We start from the raw sequence: 19,562 nt of genomic DNA on the forward strand, positions 1-19,562 counted from the left end.
ACAGTAAGGGCACAGGTTTATTTGTGCATAGTGCAGTCTTCAGAATTCTGACTTTGATTCTCTTCTTCTCCCCGAGGAGTATTAAAACTGGAGTTTACAGCTTAAACATTCTGGGTTTCTGAGCATTTATTTACGTCGCACGTTGGACACTTTCTAGAGCTAGTACAATGATCATTTCCTTATCTGGGCTTTCTGTTTATTTGAACACGTGAGGTTGATTTAGTATATTACAAGAACTGAACATTGTCTTTCAGACATCATTAATCTTGCCTTTCTTGTCCGGCATTAAGTGTGAAATTAATGAAAAACGAAAGGGAAATTAATAACACGTTGGTGTTCACAATTCATCAGGAGACCTCACAGCAGGTATGAAATTAACTTCTCTGAATTAATACGCACCTCAACAAATCAAAGGTATAGAAAAGGTTTTATTTAATACTTAGGAAATGTCCTTGAATGCTTCCTACTTTGGTAATGAGTTAGGTGTTGGGTGGTGATGAGACCATGCGCAATAGATGAGGTCACCTCAGGACCCATAGAAAGCTTTGAGTCAGCTGTGTTTCTCTATAGGGATTTCACTTAGATAGATAAAACCAGATGGTTGATACAAACTTATTTCTTGTCAATTGAAAAAGGCTTGCCCAAAGACTTGCAGTTTTGATCTCTATTAACTGCAGATTTGATCCTGGGTTCTGTGTTTCCTTGTTATGACATATGGTAAGATGGGTTTCAAAGGATACATTAGGAGGAACACATTATGGAAACTAACAGGGAGTTATAAGTCTCTATTACAACGTTCGCTGAGGTTGATAAAGGACAAGCTTTTGTTACTGAATTGTTCCTGTAATTACATCAGAAATAACAGGCAGCAGTCACCTTCCATTAGGGGTGGGAGGAAAGGATCCTTACTATTTAAGTGATCACATAAGGTGCTGAATGAATCATCCTCAGCCTCATCATGAGGAATTAAAATAGAACAGTTGACATCATCCTATAGCGGGTTTCTAAGGGACAGAAAAATGCCAGATAGTTTAAGGAAAAGAGCTGTCTGAAATAATGGCCCAGCCCACGTGTTTATAGCCCATTGGCAGTGGTTCTCCAACTTGAGCATGCATCTAAGAATCACCTGGAGGCCTTGTTAAAACAGAGTGCTGGCCCCACCCCAGAGTTTCTGATTGAGTGGGCCTGTGGCAGGGTCTTAGATTTTTGCATTCCTACCTTCCCAGATGATGTTGATGTTGCTGGTTTGGAGTCTACACTTTGAGAACCACTGGGCTAAAGGAAAGAAACACAAGTAGCTTGGGGATGGTTTAGAAAACAGAATTTTAAGATTAATACCCTGGTGCTTGTTAAAATTTTGATGACAATACCAAATTTCATTTGGGATGGTGTGCAAGTCTTGTAAAGGGAATCTGTTCTTTGTGATACTGCACATGAACATTAAAAATGGTTGCAAACCTAGATAAGTGGTCTCCCAGCACGGTTTCATCATGTCTTAGTTAAAATTTTGGATAAGCTTTGGCTACAGATACTATCTCTGTAATCCAAGTTAGTGATGGATTCAGCAGTTTGGCTATTTTTTTCTCAACTGTAAATCAAACACGCTGTACCTGGGGACCATTTGTAGGAGAGCAGTCATTTTAACTAAGGGCATTCCAGGTTGCAAGCCATTAAATCATCCTTGTCACACCTGCCTGACAAAGTAGGTGTCAGCAAAATAACTGTCAGGTGGCATCCGGCACCCCCTGCTCCTATGGTTCCAGGCTTCGCACTGGTTCTAGAACTGCCCTTTTATTATCCTATTAATTTATTGTTGCATTAAAGCAACAGCAACTAGAGTAATCATAATTGCTAACATTTGTGGAAAGCTCACTGACCCTGGTGCCACACACAGACTGTGTCTCCCTTGCCTTGGCTGTGACTCCCCATTTTCATAATGAGGCCCCATGATGACCTCTGTTTTAGACACAAAAAGACGGGGGGTTGGAGAGTCACTTGGTTGCTGTCACACAGTTTGAGAGCTGGAGCTTTGTATTTGAGCCCAGGCAGTATTAGTGACTTGGGACAGATTTTGATTTTATTGTATTTGGGGGACACTTTTCATGGGGACTTGAGGAGAGGCCTCATTGAAATGGAAAGATGAAAGTTCTGAGTTGAGTGAATCTAAACCTATTGAAGATTACTGTTTAATATGTTCTGGCGTCAAAGACCAACCTAGATCTATGAAACTGGGCTTCACAGTATGGTGAATTAGCTGCTCTGCCCAATGTGGATGAAAGCCATGTGAAGCTAGTATTGTAATTGTCGGGCTCTTTTCTATGTGATTATCTGATGCTTGACAAGGCAGATTGAAAGACTTAAAGTTTATAAATGTGGTCATGATTTGTTTCTAGTGCATATCAGTTGGTCTTATTTGAAATATTATCTCTAGGCATAGAGGGGTTTTAGGCAGAACCATAGACACTCTTTACTTTTATGTTCTCAGCCACCTTTGTCTTAGATGTGGAAAAAGAGAGGGAAATCCGTGGTTGTTTTTGGCATTCAAGATTGAGATTCTATTGGGAGAGACATATCCCACAGGGAATAAGAGAAAGAAATGCTTGAGGTTGACACCTTGAGAAGGGATCAACCTGACAGGTTCCAGTTCTGAAGGGCATAAGTGGGTGGGGAGATGTGAGACCTGCAGGTCTGGAATTGGCCACCTTTGTCCTGTGCCATTGGATCCTGGGTGGGCACCACACAGCTGGGCCCTGTACCTCGATTGGCTTGTCATGGCTCACCTTTAGAGATACTTTGGGGGAGGGCAAAGACACAATGTAGGTTTCTGATAGAATGCTGTGGTAGAGTGAGAGTGTATCACGTAGGTTATTTTGTTTGTAGGGCATTTATAACTTTCATCCAAAAAATGAAAGGAATAAATGTTGGTTGAAAATGGGTTTTCAAGGCCAGGCGCAGTGGCTCATGCCTGTAATCTCAGCACTTTGGGAGGCCGAGGCAGGAGGCTCACTTGAGCTCAGGAGTTTGAGATGAGCCTGGGCAATATAGTGAGACCTCATCTCCATAATTAAAAAAATATATATATACACACACACGTATAAAAGATTGAATTGTACTTTGATGATATCCATCTACAAATGCTTTTACAGCTTAGTTATAATTAAGAAAGGGAGGGAAATTACAGCATAATCCCAAGAAGAAATTGAGGGAACCAATTAATCTCCAAAAATTACTTTGGGTGAAATCTTGGTGAATGCTGTGGTGGTATACTGTTTTGCAAATTAGGAAGGAGAAAGGACTTTGATATTTTCTTTATCTATAGTCATAGCTGGAAATGGCTGTAAATTTCCATTAACGTTATGTACTTTGCTCTGCAGGAAATGATATTTAAGATTAGTTGAACATTAAAGCTTTTGCTGACGATAGAATTAAAGGGCCTTTTGGTTTCTTGGTGACCAGGTGTTTTGCAAATGAACAGATAGCCAAGGGTGATACAGTAGTTTTCAGGTGACTCAGGAAGTAACTTGTCTGCTTCTTAACGTAAATCCAGATTTGAAAGCATTGGTGAAGTAAAGGATAATAAACTACTTCTTTATATCATGTACTTTTTTTTTGAATCTTATAATCTTATCACTGGTATGGTAAGTCACCTGCCACTCATGGACAGTACTCATAAGGAAAATTGCCATATGATGCACCAAGTAGGTGTTTATGAAAACATAAAAGATTAAAAGCACTTGAAACTAAGTTGGTATCATTTAGGCTCGAGGCATGTGGGTATATATTCCATTAGCCTACACCACTACTCATGAATGAAGTGTTCTTGATCTGACCAAGATGCTGAGGATTGTTTTCTAGAAGCAAATCTTGATGACTGCACTTACTAGAGCTATAGCTTTTTCCGTATCACGATAATCCATTTTCACAACCCATTCCTTCACCTCAAAGCTATCTCAGACCCTAGTTTTAAAAGGGTCACTGGCATGGATTCAGTTCTTTCCAACCGTCCATCCTTTAGTAAATATGTATTGAGCCCAGACTGTTTCATGGAGATGGTGGATTTGGAATGACTGTGGGTTGAGCCTATTCTCCTAAGTTGCCCAAGCATACAAACCTCTGTTACTGCTCAGGGCTTGTTGACACAGACAAAAATGTTAATAGTTTATGCGGTTTGTGGGAATTGGCTTCATTTGGATTAAAAATAACAAAACTCTTCCAGAAACTTTTCAGACGATTATACAGTATGATCTTCCATGAAGTCCTTAAGAATAAGGTAGTCTTAAGACGACAGTCAGCTTGAAGGTGGATCTGTCCCTCCCTCCCTTACTATTGAGGTCCTTCTCTGTTTTACAATTTTCTGCTCATACAGTCCATGAACATCAGAAACATACATATCTGTTAATGGACATATTTTTCCCTGTTTTCTTTTTTATAAAGGAGTTTTGTAGAGGGAAAATAGCCAAATCAGAAGCACATAGTGTGTATATATATGTGTGTGTATACACACACACACACACACACATATATATATTTATTTATTTTTTGAGATGGAGTCTCGCTGTATCACCAAGGCTGGAGTGCAATGGTGTAATCTCGGCTCACTGTAACCTCTGCCTCCTGGGTTCAAGTGATTCTCCTGCCTCAGCTTCCCTGAGTAGCTGGGATTATGGGCACGCACCACCATGCCCAGCTAATTTTTGTATTTTTAGTAGAGATGGGGTTTCGCCATGTTGGCCAGGCTGGTTTTGAACTCCTGACCTCAGGTGATCTGCCTGCCTCAGCCTCCAAAGGCGCTGAGATTCCATGCATGAGCCACTATGCCTGGCCGAGATATATTTCTAAAATGACTTTTTATTGCTGCTTTTGGTTTTATTCTTCAGGGAGAAACAGCTACAAGGAATCTATTTGAACAAACAGGCTTGTAATTCGATTGGGTTTATTTCATACTGTAAACGCCTTAGTTTTTTTGTGTGTATATGTATACTTGGGACTGTGTGTATATATTAATGTAGGCTACTCCGGAAAGCATTAGGATTGGTAAGAGCTTCGGTTTAATGCTTCCTGAGACCTGGGACAAGAAGCAGTTTTGTGCAGAGGCTCTGTCTTTGCCAAGTGTCACCTTACTCCCGCTGAACTAATAATGGATGGATTTGGATCCTAACAAGTGATATAATAATTTTTAGACAAATGCCTCTGGGTGTTGAAGTGATAGGGCCGCCCACCTAGCTATTTTTAAGTATCTTTTTTTGGGAGACGATCTTAAAGGCAGTTGGGCTCCAAAAAACGGAGAACCAAAGTTCATACAAGCTCTTTGTCAGCCTGTTTGCAATGGATCAAGTCCTTTAAGAGGAGGAACTTAAGACTGTCATTGTCCTTGTGATTTCAGAAGTGATTCCTATTCTAAAGTGGACATTGGAGGAGGCTCCATTAGGCCATGTAAGTACTATAGTAAGCAGATACTCACCTGGGCTAAGCAGAGAGCCGGGATATTTGCCCTTGTCGGGGAGAGGGCCAAGTTGTGTAGAGCAGTCCCATGTTATGATTTGGGGCCATTAAAATACACTTTGGCACTCTGGTCCCAAAGAGCAAGGGGGTGGCTCTCTTAGCACCACCCATAATCCTGAGAGGACATCTCTGGCTGTCTGGTGAAGGCCTGGTAGGATTTTTTCAGAGTAATTGGACAAAATTATTTTATGTGTATAGAATTATGAAGTGACTTCTTAATTATGAATTAAGGCTATTTTTCACTTCAGTCATTATCAGTACAAATTTATTGAGCTTGACCATGGCCACTTAATTCTTATGTAGAAATGCTGGCCCTTTAGAGCAGGCCCAACCTGGGCCCAACACATGCATCATCATGGTGTCAGTGGAAGGAAGCCCACTGAACTAGAACGTGTGACTCCTAAAGACCGTATAGTCTCTGAACTGTGTGTGTATCAAGGAACCATTGCTCCAAGAAACATATTTTCTTAAGTCCTCAATTCTGAACATATTTTATGGAGGAAGGAATTTGCTAAGTACTTCCTTATTTTTTTTTTTTATTATTTTTGAGACAGAGTCTCACTCTGTTGCCCAGGTGGAATGCAGTGGTGCGATCTCAGCTCACTGCAAGCTCCGCCTCCTTGGTTCATGCCATTCTCCTGCCTCAGCCTCCCAAGTAGCTGGGACTACAAGCGCCTGCCACCACGCCTGGCTAATTTTTTTTGTATTTTTAGTAGAGACAGGGTTTCATTGTGTTAGCCAGGATGGTCTTGATCTCCTGACCTCGTGATCTGTCTACCTCGGCCTCCCAAAGTGCTGGGATTACAGGCATGAGCCACTGTGCCCGGCCAGTACTTCCTTATTTTAACCATCTGAATTGTTTGTAGCACTTAAACCCACTGCCTAGGCAGACCCTTGAGAAGTTACCTTGGTAAATCAGATGTTCACCTTGGAGCAGAACATTTAGATTTCACAGGCCGATAGGAATTGGGTGTCAAGGTTATGGGGTCAACAGAATGAAACATTAAACATTTCTAATTCTTGTTTCTTTTATGTATGTGGGTCTTTGAACACACTTTGTCTCTGACAACATCACAGGAGAAAAAACACCCCAGCATCCCACAACTAGATGAATGTCTTGATATGAATAAAAGCATTAACGTTAGAGCTAGGAAATCGTGTGACCATGTGACTTCTATCTAAGGCTTCTCTCTAGGTGTCACCTTGAGAGTTTGTCCCACTGAGAGAAACCAGAGAAACAGGAAATGTGTCCTTTGGAAACTCAAAGGGATTTTTAATCTCTAAAAACACGAGATTTTTTGTCTCAAATACAAGCATATTTAATCCATCCTTCCCTGTCCCCTGTATATATATCCCACACCCTGCTTAATAGGAATGTGACTTCATTTTAGGGACTGGACAACTGAATAATCTGTCTTCCAGGGTCTGTTTCCCCTGAAACTGGTTTCAAGCTGCCAGGTAGGGAAGTCTGCTCTTCGAGGGTTGCCAGGCGGGGCAGCTGGAGATAGTAGGCTGGCACTGGGGAGGCTGGAGCTGGGTCTGTCAGCCCTGCCACCCAGTGCTGTGGTTTCTGCTCTGGGAAAGATGAGCGTCTTCTGCATTTACTGTGCTGCGATTCTCACGGCAGTATCTGCGCCCCCTTGTTCTCAGCTCTGCACCATGTGGGTTTGACAGCCTTCATGTGGCAGGCAGACGTGCTGGCGTCATATGGGACTCCTGGGCTGTGTCTTTCTGCCACCAAATATGTTGTCGCTTTCCCCCTCCAGCATGTCATGTACCTAGCTGCCTTTGGAGAGGCCTCTTGGCTCTTTGAGGAATAACTACCGAAAGAGCAGCTGTCTGTCAGCCTCCTCCAGAGCCGTCGGCTTGGGCTGTTGTCAACCTGTTGTTGGAGGAGTTCCCAAAGCAGCAGACTTAACTGCCATTGACATTTATAACTCGAAAGCCATATCACAGATGACTTTACAGTCCTTGTAATCCTTTACATAGCCTTCAGCATATAAAGCACGTGGCCTCTACATGCCTTCTCCACCTTAGAGGGTAAGGAAATAGTTGGGTCATCCTGAAGGTGGTGAAGTGACTCACTCTTCTCCCCCACCCATGTTATAAATCATCATCTCTCTTCTGACTTAGCATAAAGCCAGGACAACTTCTTCCTACCTTAGATTTATGTGCGATCATATGAAGTCAGTTTAGACTGGGGAAGAGTATTAGCTTCTAAGCCCAAATGAGCCTTTAACTCTAGCAGCCACAGAGCCTGTGATAAGAGGGTATCCCTGGGAACTGGATGTCAGGAAACGTTTCTCACATGGCCAGTGGATCTTCTGTCTGGTCGGTTATGCCCTAGTTTCTCAGAGAGCCTGTTTCTACATCGCAAATCTTAAGACATAACTGGAAGAGAAAGATGCCATGTTCCTGGTCCAAGTAAAAACCAAACCACCCCAGTGGATCTGAGAAACACATACTGCCAAAGAAAGTAGAGAAAGGACAGAATTGGAATGGATTTTAGTTACCATGGGTCTGGCTAGACATTCTTTGAGGGCTAGCGCTGGCTTCATTCCCCTCTATGCCCTCCGTGGCTAGTGCCAGTGGCTGGCACAGAGCAGCATATGAGCTGAATGAGTATAAAGCAGTCTTATTTTTAGGCAGTAAAAGTTTTGTTTCATTTTATTTTTACCTGGGTAGCACAGACATTGAAACATGTTAATCAACAAATGCAGAGTATGAGATTAAAAACTAATGACGTTTTCCTGTTGGCATCAAAGACGAATAATTTGAGACAAGTCATGGGAACTAGACAGCAAGTCTTAAATGTGATTAAAATAAAGCACCTTCATTGTCTCTGCTCAGATTTCTTCCTGTGCTTCCCAGGATGTTGGTCAGTCATATCTTATAAAAGGCCAATGCCTGATCTTGGCTGGGATGCATAGCTTGCCTAGCGTTGGGCAGAAATAGGCCTTTTGAACCCATTTGATGGTGGCCATGGGCTTTGGCAAGATTGTTAGCTGAGGAATGTTGTCACCTCTTCTGGGCACTTTGCCTGTGGTACATGTCAGTATCCCATCTCAGTCCTCATTCTCAGAGCCTGGGAAGTGGCTCAGAATCCCTCCGGTTGCACTCTAGACACCACTGCCCATTGACAGAGTGGCAAGGTTGATGAGACCTTGCTTCCCTTCTGGCCCACGGGCAGGGTGGGGCTGTGGGCCAACCCGTATCTCCCTACCAGGGAGTATGTGGAGCAGCAGAGCAGTATTCTTTCACCCGCAGTGTCCAGGTCCGCTGCATCTAATCAGAATTCTGGTTCATGGCAAGAGGTTTTCATGTTTCTTTGTCTTCCCCTAGAAAATGTCTAAATATTACTAAATATTTCAAATATCCACACAAGTACAGAGAGTGAATAGGGCAGGCTGTCATGTACCTACCCCCCATATTCCCTGCCTTTCTGATCTTGCTGTTAATACGTCTTATTAACTTTGGAAGATACTTGCTTTGGCTTGTGTTAAAATTACTGTTATTTTGTCCCTGGAAATTCTGAAATGTGTGGTTGGCCTGGGACTCAGACCTATCAGGAACTCTGGTGTACCTCCTCTCTGAGGAAGGTTGGCACTACCTGAATCCACCCTTAGCTACGGGTGCCTTTGTTCTGTTGTTAGGTCACTGCCATCTATTTCCCCTCTTAATTCAGTTTCAAGGAGCCATGAGTGTGTGAGAGAGAATCCCCTTCCTCTTTCTTCCCTCCTCCTCCAGCTAGTTCGGGACTCCCCTGTGATGGGGTGATTCAGTGGGTCCTACTTGGTGGAGCGAATGCTGTCTCCACATCCTGTTCCCTTCCCATAATACTTCATCATCGTTGATGACACTTTGTGAATAATTTCTCGTTTCTCCCCAAGCCAGGTTTGGGATTTCTCCATGTGTGTCCACCTCCCTGGAAGAAAGGGGTGGAAGCCGCTTTACTTTGCCACTGGGGTTTAGAGTGATGGATAGATGGCATCCGTCGGGCAGGTGGAGGTGCTTCCTCAGGTTAATTAATGTGGGTAGGGCCCATGGACAGGATTCTAGTTATATTGGATATTTTCCGGGAGCAGAGTCCTGGGTTATTTTATGATAGCTTACAATCATGTTGTTTTATGACTAGTCATCCATTTAATTGTTTGTTTTGGCCAGAGCCTCAGGATGACTTATCGGAATTGGTGCCCATGGCTAGCATGTTGGAAGGGCTGGGGAAAGTTAAGACTACTGTTCACGGAGGAAGGCGCCACCTTGAGAGGAGGGCTGAAGGGGGTTGCTGGGCCAGAAGATGGAGGAGAGCTCCCTAAGAGTAAAGCAGGAAGGATTGGGAAGTGGATATAGAAGCCTTGGGAATTGGCTGAAGAGTTTTGGGACTCTGGGATGGAGGAAAAATAGTTCTTAAAAATTCTAGGCTGGATGCAGTGGCTCACGCCTGTAATCCTAGCACTTTGGGAGATCAGCATGGGCAGATCACGAGATCAGGAGATCGAGACCAGCCTGGCCAACATGGTGAAACCCCTTCTTTATTAAAAATACAAAAATTAGCCGGGTGTGGTGGCACGCACCTGTAATTCTAGCTACCCGGGGAGGCTGAGGCAGGAGAATTGCTTGAATCCAGGAGGCGGAGGTTGCAGTGAGCCGAGATAACGCCACTGCACTCCAGCCTGGGTGACAGAGTGAGACTCCATCTTAAAAAAAAAAAAAAACAAAAATTCTAAACCATCATGAACTGATAAAATAAGAATAAATGACTGGAAAAATGAAATTTAAGAAGTCTGTAATACAGGCCTCTAATTTTATTAGATTCAAAGACATAATATTACCTTAGCAAATTGCTATAAAAGTTTCTAGAACACTTACCTTCAATTTCAGTATTGATCATAGAGCAGAAACAAATACTTGGTGGGCTGGCAGTATGCTGCGGGCTCCCCTTGGAGTGGCACTGACCTTGGAGAGGTGGGGTCTCAGCTTTGTTTCTGCCCTTGGATGCCAGGAGGCCCATCCTGATCTCCGAGGGTCTTGCTTTTTAGGCTACAGGATGAAAGTGGTGGTTTAACAGGTGACTGGCCTCTTGACAGGGCATGTGGGCCTGGGAACAGGTGCTTGTTTCTGAGCCTCTGCCCAGAAGGGCTCTTCTCAGGGCTCCTTCTGGAAAGGACACGCTGGAGTTACCTCATACACACCCTCAGCCACCATGCCCAGATATCTGACCCACTCATTTGAAAGGCATGTGTCCTGTGATAGAGACCTCCTGTAACCAATGAACCAGTGTGTGTGTGTGTGTGTGTGTGTGTGTGTGTGTGTGTGTGTGTGTGTGTGTGTCTTTGTCTTTGTCTGTAGTAATCTTGCACCCAGTGTAAGTTTTTTCTTGTTCATAGTTTTAGGTTGATAAACAGTTCTGTGGGATGGGAGGGAATGACCTCTTTAAAGAAGTCCTGTAGCAACCCAGGCTAAACAGGCCTTGACTTTTTGAACACAGTTTCTGTAGGTCATCCTGCTGTAACTGTCATTCCAGCCCACAGGCCTGGGGGGACCTGGTGGAGGAGCCAGCCTGGAGGATTTTATGGCGGGGCCTGGCCGTGGTTAGAGTCACTTTCTATTCGCATTCTGTTGCCAAGAGCACAGTCCCCTGGCCACCCCTGGCAGGAAAGTGAGGTCCAGCTGTGTGCCCAGGAAGATGACGAGAGTGCGGATTTCAGTGAGTAGCTGGCATTCCCCTCGCCTGCCATTTCCCATTCTTCTGATTCACTGATCAGAATCTTACTATTGCATTCTTCTGTCCAAATGAACTCATTTATTCATCTATTACGCCTGGGCATGATGGTCAGGCATGAAATTTTTATGCACTGGGGTAAGAAACAATGGCAAACAGAGAATGGAAGTTGCCTCAGAATTAATGACCAGTGCTCATGCAGGCTCGCAGTCGGCAGCGTGAAATGGCCGATGCTGACAGTGAGAGTGAATTGGTGATGTGCCATAGGCTGCATTTGGATTTTGTTTAAAAAGTCAAGATATTGGAGTTGAGAGTAGTACGCGGTTCTCAAACAGAACTTAAGCAGAGGGAAACTGCATAGGTGCTATCGGTGTGAGGGCAGTCGGTAACCCATGATGAAATGTGGCAGAGGTAATGTCATGTGATTTTAGAAAACTTAAATAGCTGTGATATTTGCATAAGTGTGCTTTTTTTCTTCCTGCAGTGGTGAATTAAAGACAAAGCCTTTTTTTTTTTTTTTTTTTTTTTGCTCTCAAATCAGAGAGGCCAGAGTCAGAACATAGAGGTGAGATATTGGGAGTGAGTTTGGGAGAGATTCTAGGCATCAAACTTTTAGGCTGTAAAAACGTGTGAAACTAAAACTTCTAAAAATTCCTTCTAGAGCCAGTGTTTCATAGGGTGTCAATCAGGAAAACTGGACTAGGCATTTCTAACAGATTTTTTTTTTTTTTTTTTTTTTGAGACAGAGTCTCGCTTAGTCGCCCAGGCTGGGGTGCAATGGCGCGATCTCGGCTCACTGCAAGCTCCGCCTCCCGGGTTCACGCCATTCTCCTGCCTCAGCCTCCCGAGTAGCTGGGACTACAGGCGCCCGCCGCCTCGCCCGGCTAATTTTTTGCATTTTAGTAGAGACGGGGTTTCACCGTGTTAGCCAGGATGGTCTTGATCTCCTGACCTCGTGATCCGCCCGCCTCGGCCTCCCAAAGTGCTGGGATTACAGGCGTGAGCCACCGCGCCCGGCCTCTAACAGATTCTAATACAGATAATTGCACATTTGGGTGATGGAAGAAGAGAGTTACCAGACTGTTACAGCAACCCAGAGATGTGTAACCTCAGGAAGATGTCCACCCCCAGGACTGTGGAGGCAGGGTGGTGGGGGTGGCAGCTGATGGAAAGGGCCATTTGGAGAGAGCTGTCTCCCTGGAGAAGGTTATCCAACCCAGCAAATGGAGTTGGGAGAGAGACCCAGACACCTTTCCGTCCCAGCTTCTGATGGTACCTCGCACAGACCAGCACTACTAGAAACCAGGTGGGAAGGGAGCTTGGGAAATGTAGTTTCCTGTGATATTTGTAAAAGGACAAAGCATGCAGAGAATGGATTTGAGAGCAACAAGGCAGATGGCTGTGGCACAGGGATTATAACGTTGGTACAAAGGAAGATAAGTAGAGGAGTAAGAGATTGCTCTAGGGAAAGAACTTGAATTCTTGATTCCCTTCCACCATGCCACATTCCTTCCTCTGTGGCTTTAACACCTGTGTCCTCTCTTCTTGTTTCTGTCAGGCTCTTTACACTGCATGATATTTACATATTTGACTCCTTGTTAATAAGTAACATTTACCGAATGTTTCCTGTGTGCTTTATCTGCATTAATTCATTGACTCATCAAAGCCATCTGTGAAGGCAGGTATAGTCCATCTTCATTATTCTCAGATTTCTGTATTGGTGAATTTGCCCCCTCATTAATACTTACTAGTAACCCTGAAATCAATACTCTGCGCTTTGCTGGTCATTCACAGACATGCACAGTGGAAGATTTGAGTTGCCTGTGTCCATGTTCCCAGCTGAGGATGAACAAGGCCTTCTTGCTTCAGCTCTCATATTGCAAATAAGTGTTCTTCTTCTATCTGGTTAGTACTGTGTTCATCCTTTTGTTGTGCCTTTTTTTAAAAAAGTGATTTTGCTGCTTAAAATGGCCTCCAAGCATAGTGCTGAGGGGTTGTCTAGTGTTCTTAAGCACAAGGAGGCTGGAGAAGGCTGTGATGTATCTTAGGGAGAAAATATCTTTGCTAGATAAGCTTCATGCAGGTGTAAGTTGTAGTACGGTTGGCTGTGATTTCAGTGTTAAAGAATCAACAACATAAGGTGTCTTCAAACACACGCATCAACTATGCATTGATCAGTTGGTGAAAATGTTGTGACCAGAGGCTCGCAGGTACCTAACCCTGTATCCTCTCTAGGAGCAATGTTTCAGGATTCACTAATTCAGTGCCTGCAGAGACTTTATAGAACAAGACCACTGTGGGCACTGCAAGTTGACTGTCCTATTCTCAGCTTATAAAGAGACTGAGGCAAGTGGAAGTCTAGAAGTTGTCCAGGGTCGTCCTGTAGGATCGGAACCCAGGCAGTCTGATCCCCAATCCTTTATTCTTACCTGTTCTGCTTTCTTGCTCTTCATATCTGCTTCGTGCTCTTTTACACTTCTGAATCTGTCAGAGGCATTCGAACGAGATTGACTCCATCTTCAATAGGGGCGAAATACGAGAATGAGACCTGCTGGGCTGCATTCCCAGGAGGTAAGGCATTCTTAGCTCACAGGATGAGGTACGAGGTTGGCACAAGATACAGGTCACATAGACCTTGCTGCTAAAACAGGATGTGGTAAAGAAGCGGCCAAATCCCACCAAAACCAAGATGGCGATGAAAGAGACCTTTGGTCATCCTCACTGCTCACTACAGGCTGATAATAATGCATTAGCATGCTAAAAGACTCTCAGCAGCACCGTGACAATTTACAAATGCCATGACAACGCCCAGAAGTTATCCTATATGGTCTAAAAGGGAGAGGAACCCTCAGTTCCAGGAACTCCCCACCCCTTTCCCAGAAAATATTTCACTACTTGTTTAGTATATAATCAAGAAATAACTGTAAGTGTACTCAGTCCAGCAGCCCATGCCACCTGTGGAGTAGCCTTTCTTTTGTTTCTTCTCTAATGAACTTGTTTTCACTTTATGGACTCCCTCTGAATTCTTTCTTGTGGGAAATGTAAGAACCCTCTCTTGGGGTCTATATTGGGACCTCTTTCCAGTAACAAATCTGCTGTGGTTGCTGCTGGAACCAACCTGAGGGCTATTTTTGATACTCAAATTCCTCTTGGTAAAGCCAGCCGGTACCACTGGTTGAGAATCAGGATGTTTGTAATCCTGGAGTACAACCACCTCTTTGATAGGATCAGTTCACACAGCAACACTAGGAAGCATGCATTACCCTTCATTTCAGAAATAAAAACTGAGGTCTTGGAAGGCCATGATTTGGTTATGGTTCCCATGGTTAGAAAGCGGCAGAATGTGCCTCCAAATGCCTTGCTCTTGTTACTATACCAAGGCTGGCTCAGGACTAGGCTCTGTGGGGACCGCACTCCTGTCCTCACCACTGTTGTCATCTGCCGCTTCCGCTCTGCTTTGACCTGAACTGGAGAAAGCACATAACGTTAGAACTGTGTGTAAGATAAGATTCCGAGAAGGGGACCAGGAATATTTTCTTTAGGGGCCAGGAATTTTTTCTTTAAAATGCCCATTTCCATGTTTACAGAAAATCTTTTATAGGGTGGAATAACGTTCTTGGAAAAGATGTTTATTTGTTTTTCTTTTCAAGGGGCACATTTTTGAAAGAAAACAAAGACACAATAATTTGAAAGGGCTGCGGATACTTTCTCAGCGCTATCCTGTCTCACCTAAACATTTGTTCTCATTTCTTTCTCTAGTTTCCTTTGTGTATTTAAGTGTCTTTATTTGAATACTAGATATACATGTTAAGAATTCAAAAGGTACTTTGAAGTCTTCCTCCCCAGAAGTAAGCAACGTACCTGATTTCTTGTGTGCTCTTCCAAAGTTGTGCTAACAGTGACTCTCAACCAGGGACAATTTTGTTCTCCATGGACATTTTTCACATCTTGGTGGAGGCTGGGAGAGTGTTATTGGCAGCTTCCAGTGAGTAGAGCCCAGGGATGCTGCCAAACATCCTACAATGCGCAGGACAGTCCCCACAGCCAAGAATTACCCAGCCCAAATAGCAGTGTTGAGATTGAGAAACCCTGCTGTACAGTCATGTAAACTAGAAGGGCTTACGTGTGTCCACAAGAGTTTTATGCCTAAACTTGTTTTTCTTGTGTGGTCAGGAGGTTTTTGTTGGTGTGGTTCCTTTTGTGTCCTGAGGGTGGGGCAACGGAAAAGGTCCTCTCCAGGTGCAGCTGTTGTGAGCGGGCTCATTGTCTGTAGAGACTGAAAACAATCTGACCTCAGCCAGTCTGTTTTTTTTTTCTTTCTTTCTTTTCAATCACAATGCATGGGCAGTTCTAAGCTGGTGATAAAATACTTCCTAAAAAGTCTTTGGTTTGTCTAAATTCTAAATAATTGCTACTGTCACTAATTATATATGTATAGATATACACATATATATTTAAATATGCACTTCAGATTAGTGCACTTCTTATACCTTAATTATTGCATGCCACATGAAAGTTAATTTGGAGAACTTCCTATTACACAGTTGGTCGTCATGCACATGGACTCAGCTCCACACTTTGCCTTGAGTAAACTCCTGTTTAGAATTGTCGGAGCTTCCTCTAGGTGCAGTTCACATCTCTAGCCCTTATGGTACAATATGCTCTTATGTTTAGAGATTTGTAATAAGCAATGATAGCACAGTTTAAGGCGAAGAAACAGAACTTGAGTTTCTTCACTTCCCTCATTGTGTGTGATCACTAGGAGATTTTATGTGTGACTAAAATGTAGAACGGTGAAGAAGTGAACTGTGAGTATAACATCTGGTTAAGTGCATATGGTATGCTTTGGTAGTTTATAGAAGAAATATAAAATTGAGTCTCAGAAATAACTTTAAAATTGATACTCTTTCTAAATACTTTTCAAAAGTAAATGATTCAAAAGGATGTTATGATTATTGATTATTACATGATTAATGTTAGAAATAATTTTGTATGGAGGAGGGAATTTCAAATAGTGATCTGACCTGTTGTCATCTCTGATAGCTATATGCCATACACAGGATGGTTGAGATCTTTAAGAGAAATGAGTGAGAGAATGAAAGCAGGCCCAATAAAACTATATGCTGGCCGGGCGCGGTGGCTCAAGCCTGTAATCCCAGCACTTTGGGAGGCCAAGACGGGCGGATCACGAGGTCAGGAGATCGAGACCATCCTGGCTAACATGGTGAAACCCCGTCTCTACAAAAAAAATACAAAAAACTAGCCGGGCGAGGTGGTGGGCGTCTGTAGTCCCAGCTACTCGGGAGGCTGAGGCAGGAGAATGGCGTAAACCCGGGGGGCGAAGCTTGCAGTGAGCTGAGATCCGGCCACTGCACTCCAGCCTGGGCGACAGAGCGAGACTCCATCTCAAAAACAAACAAACAAACAAACAAAAAACTATATGTTATTTCTGTTAATCTGTGGCATCTGTCCACAGGAAAATGGTGCTGTTTTAAATGCTATGTAGAATTGAAATTCTGACCCATGACAGTCTTTGTGAGAGTAGACCAAACTCTGCCCTTCACCCTCAGTATTTTAAGACTTTGTGTTGATTGATACATTTATACAAAGAACAGTGCACACATCATTGGTATGCAGCATGATTTACAACCAAACACACCTGTTAGGAGTACCCAGGTGGAGAAACAAAACATACACAGCCCCTGGAAGCTTGCGTTCCCGTATCCGGTCACTGTCACCGCCACCCCATCCCAAGTGTACTTAATCACTGCATTGACTTCTAACAACACAGATCAGTTTCACCTGTTTTTCTTTGTTACGTAAATGGAATTATATAGTACAGATTATAAGATGATGATGATGATTATTATTATTATTTTGAGACAGAATCTCGCTTTGTCACCCAGGCTGGAGTGCAGTGGCTCAGTCTCGGCTCACTGCAAGCTCCTCCTCCTGGGTTCACGCCATTCTGTCGCCTTAGCCTCCTGAGTAGCTGGGACTACAGGCGCCCACCACCATGCTCAGCTAATTTTGTTTTTGTATTTTTAGTAGAGACAGGGTTTCACCGTGTTATCCAGGATGGTCTCGACCTCCTGACCTCATGATCCACCCGCCTTGGCCTCCCAAATTGCTGGGATTACAGCCATGAGCCACTGCACCTGGCCGTAAGATTAATTTTTAACCAATTTATTGGTTTTGATTCTAACTGTTGATATTTGAAATATTCCCAAATATGGCAATTAAACTGGGCAATTTTCAGTGGTAGATTCACAAAAATTCCTTGTTCCAGGTATGGGCTCACTAATGGAAATACTTTTCTTCAAGGTAGTAAAATTTAATATGGTTGCTTTCATAATGAAGAAAACAATGTAATTACATCACTCATTGGGCTTTAGAACTTTATTTGGAAGGAAGATAATACAGAAATTGTGTTCGTGTATGGACTGAAGCAATCAAGTTCATTTGAAGCTAGAGTAACTTATAAGCTTAAGATGTGACCAATAAGCTGGATACTCTGTATAGAAACTTATCATTGGATTTGAGTTGGAAACAATAGCATTGCAGTGCAGTCTTACTACATCGGTGTATTACATTCTGAATACCATTTTCTGAGTAGTAGTAGTCTTGTCTACAGAAACTGAATGGAGGGGCTGTTTAATAGTTGAAGTTTGGGCCAGGAGGATCTGAAATTGCCCTTCACGCCATGGGGAAATGGAACACTCAGTTTGAAGGCCCTTAGTAATGTGGAACTGTTAAATTCACTTTAAACTATTATTTTAAAAAAATAGCCTGTCTGCAGCCATCATCCATGGTGAGGATTTGTATTCTCCTTCTTGGATCTGTCACGGGCTGGCTCGCTTATGTTGAGCAAGGCGGCCAAGTTTGGAGCTTGATGTGGCTTCCATTGAGGTGTTATGTGGGCAGCAGGCCATGCGGGACATGAAAAACGTTTGCCATGCAGTTTCTGTTGCTCCCAGCAGAGACGAAAATGAACAGTTCTAGCAAAATTGCTAAGTCAGGGGTGTTTGTCTCTGTAAAGTTGCTTTTTTAGCTCACTTAATTTTTTTTTTGTCTGTGAAAGCCTTTCTCTTTTTTTTCTTCTCCCCTTCAGTGGTTTCTAGCCATCTTCTCTAATTAAAACAAAGAATCTTAGCTTTATTTTTTGAAACTTATTTGTACCCACTTTCTAAATCTGCCTTTATTGTTTGGATTTTCCAGCCTCTCAGGATGGAGAAGCAATGGTTGCAAATAAAAACCAGTTCAGGAGGAAATTGTATCTGAGACTGGAAATGGATCATGTTGCTTGTGAGTTTCACAGCTCTTCAAAGTCAGCCTTTGAGGACAGGAGAGTCCTGAGTCCTACTGTGACATTTCAGACCCCTGCCCACGCTGTCCGGCCTCTCTAGACTCGCCTTGGCCTCTCCCTGCCTGCCTTTACGTTCCAGCCTGCAGGGAAAGGTACCCTTGAGCGTGACTGGTGCTAGTTCTGCTCTGTGCATGTGCTCTTCTCTCTGCTGGGGATGCCTTCCCCACTGTCTTCTTAGTCCTTCAAGGCTCCTTCTAGAAGCTAGAACTCGTTCCTTTTCGGAGAAGTCTTCCTTCATCCTCTTGGATCAGATGGGAGATGTTTCTTTTGTGTTCTTGCAATACTGTGTGCATATCATGCACTGCTGCATTTGCACACTGTTGTGAACCCAGGATCCAGAATGGTGCCTGGCACATAGTAGAGCCTCAACAGATACTTGTTGTAGTAGGTACAGACATATCAGTGGAGAGTTACAAAATATAATTACTGATGTGTCTGTACCCTACTACATTTTGAGAGCAGAGAGCATGACTGTTCATTGTCACATTCAGTGACTGACAAAGGTGCTCAGAAATGTCTGCATTTCCACGCAAGGCTGGCCAGAGCGGGGACGTTTCAGAGGCAAGGGAGACTTTTCCTTGCTCTGCAGTCATTTATTTTATTTCGTTTTATTTCAATAGTTTGGCGGAACAGGTGGTTTTTGGCTACATGAAGAAATTTTTTAGTGGTGGTTTCTGAGAATCTTGGTGCACCTGTCCCTCCAGCGGTATATGCCAAGTGAAGTAACTCAGGAATGGAAAACCAAATATTATATGTTCGCACTTATAAGTGGGAACTAAGCTGTGAGGATGCAAAGGCATAAGAATGATATGATAGACTTTGGGGACTCTGGGGGAAGGATGGGAGTGGGTGAGGGACAAAATACTACATATTGGGTAAATTGTAGTCATTTATATTAAGTCTTGAGTCCTTATGGGCAGAACCTCATCCTGCAGCCCTGTGGTATTCGAGGAAATTCCAGAATGCTGAAGG

General features: G+C 43.4%; 1 protein-coding gene across 4 annotated transcripts in view; it reads left to right on the plus strand.

The window, feature by feature from the left end:
- Positions 1 to 19,562, plus strand: part of MGAT5 (alpha-1,6-mannosylglycoprotein 6-beta-N-acetylglucosaminyltransferase) — a 336,921-nt gene that overhangs the window by 45,467 nt on the left and 271,892 nt on the right. The window contains exon 1 of one of the 4 annotated variants that reach the window (XM_077956880.1): positions 18,446 to 18,529. The exons of the other annotated variants lie outside the window; for them this stretch is intronic. The gene's annotated coding sequence lies outside the window, so the exon portion shown is untranslated. Of the gene's footprint in view, positions 1 to 18,445; positions 18,530 to 19,562 lie in introns of those variants that run through there. 4 annotated transcript variants of the gene reach the window in all.

Source organism: Macaca mulatta, chromosome 12 (genome assembly GCF_049350105.2).
Source record: "Macaca mulatta isolate MMU2019108-1 chromosome 12, T2T-MMU8v2.0, whole genome shotgun sequence".
Classification (NCBI taxonomy): Eukaryota; Metazoa; Chordata; class Mammalia; order Primates; family Cercopithecidae; genus Macaca; species Macaca mulatta.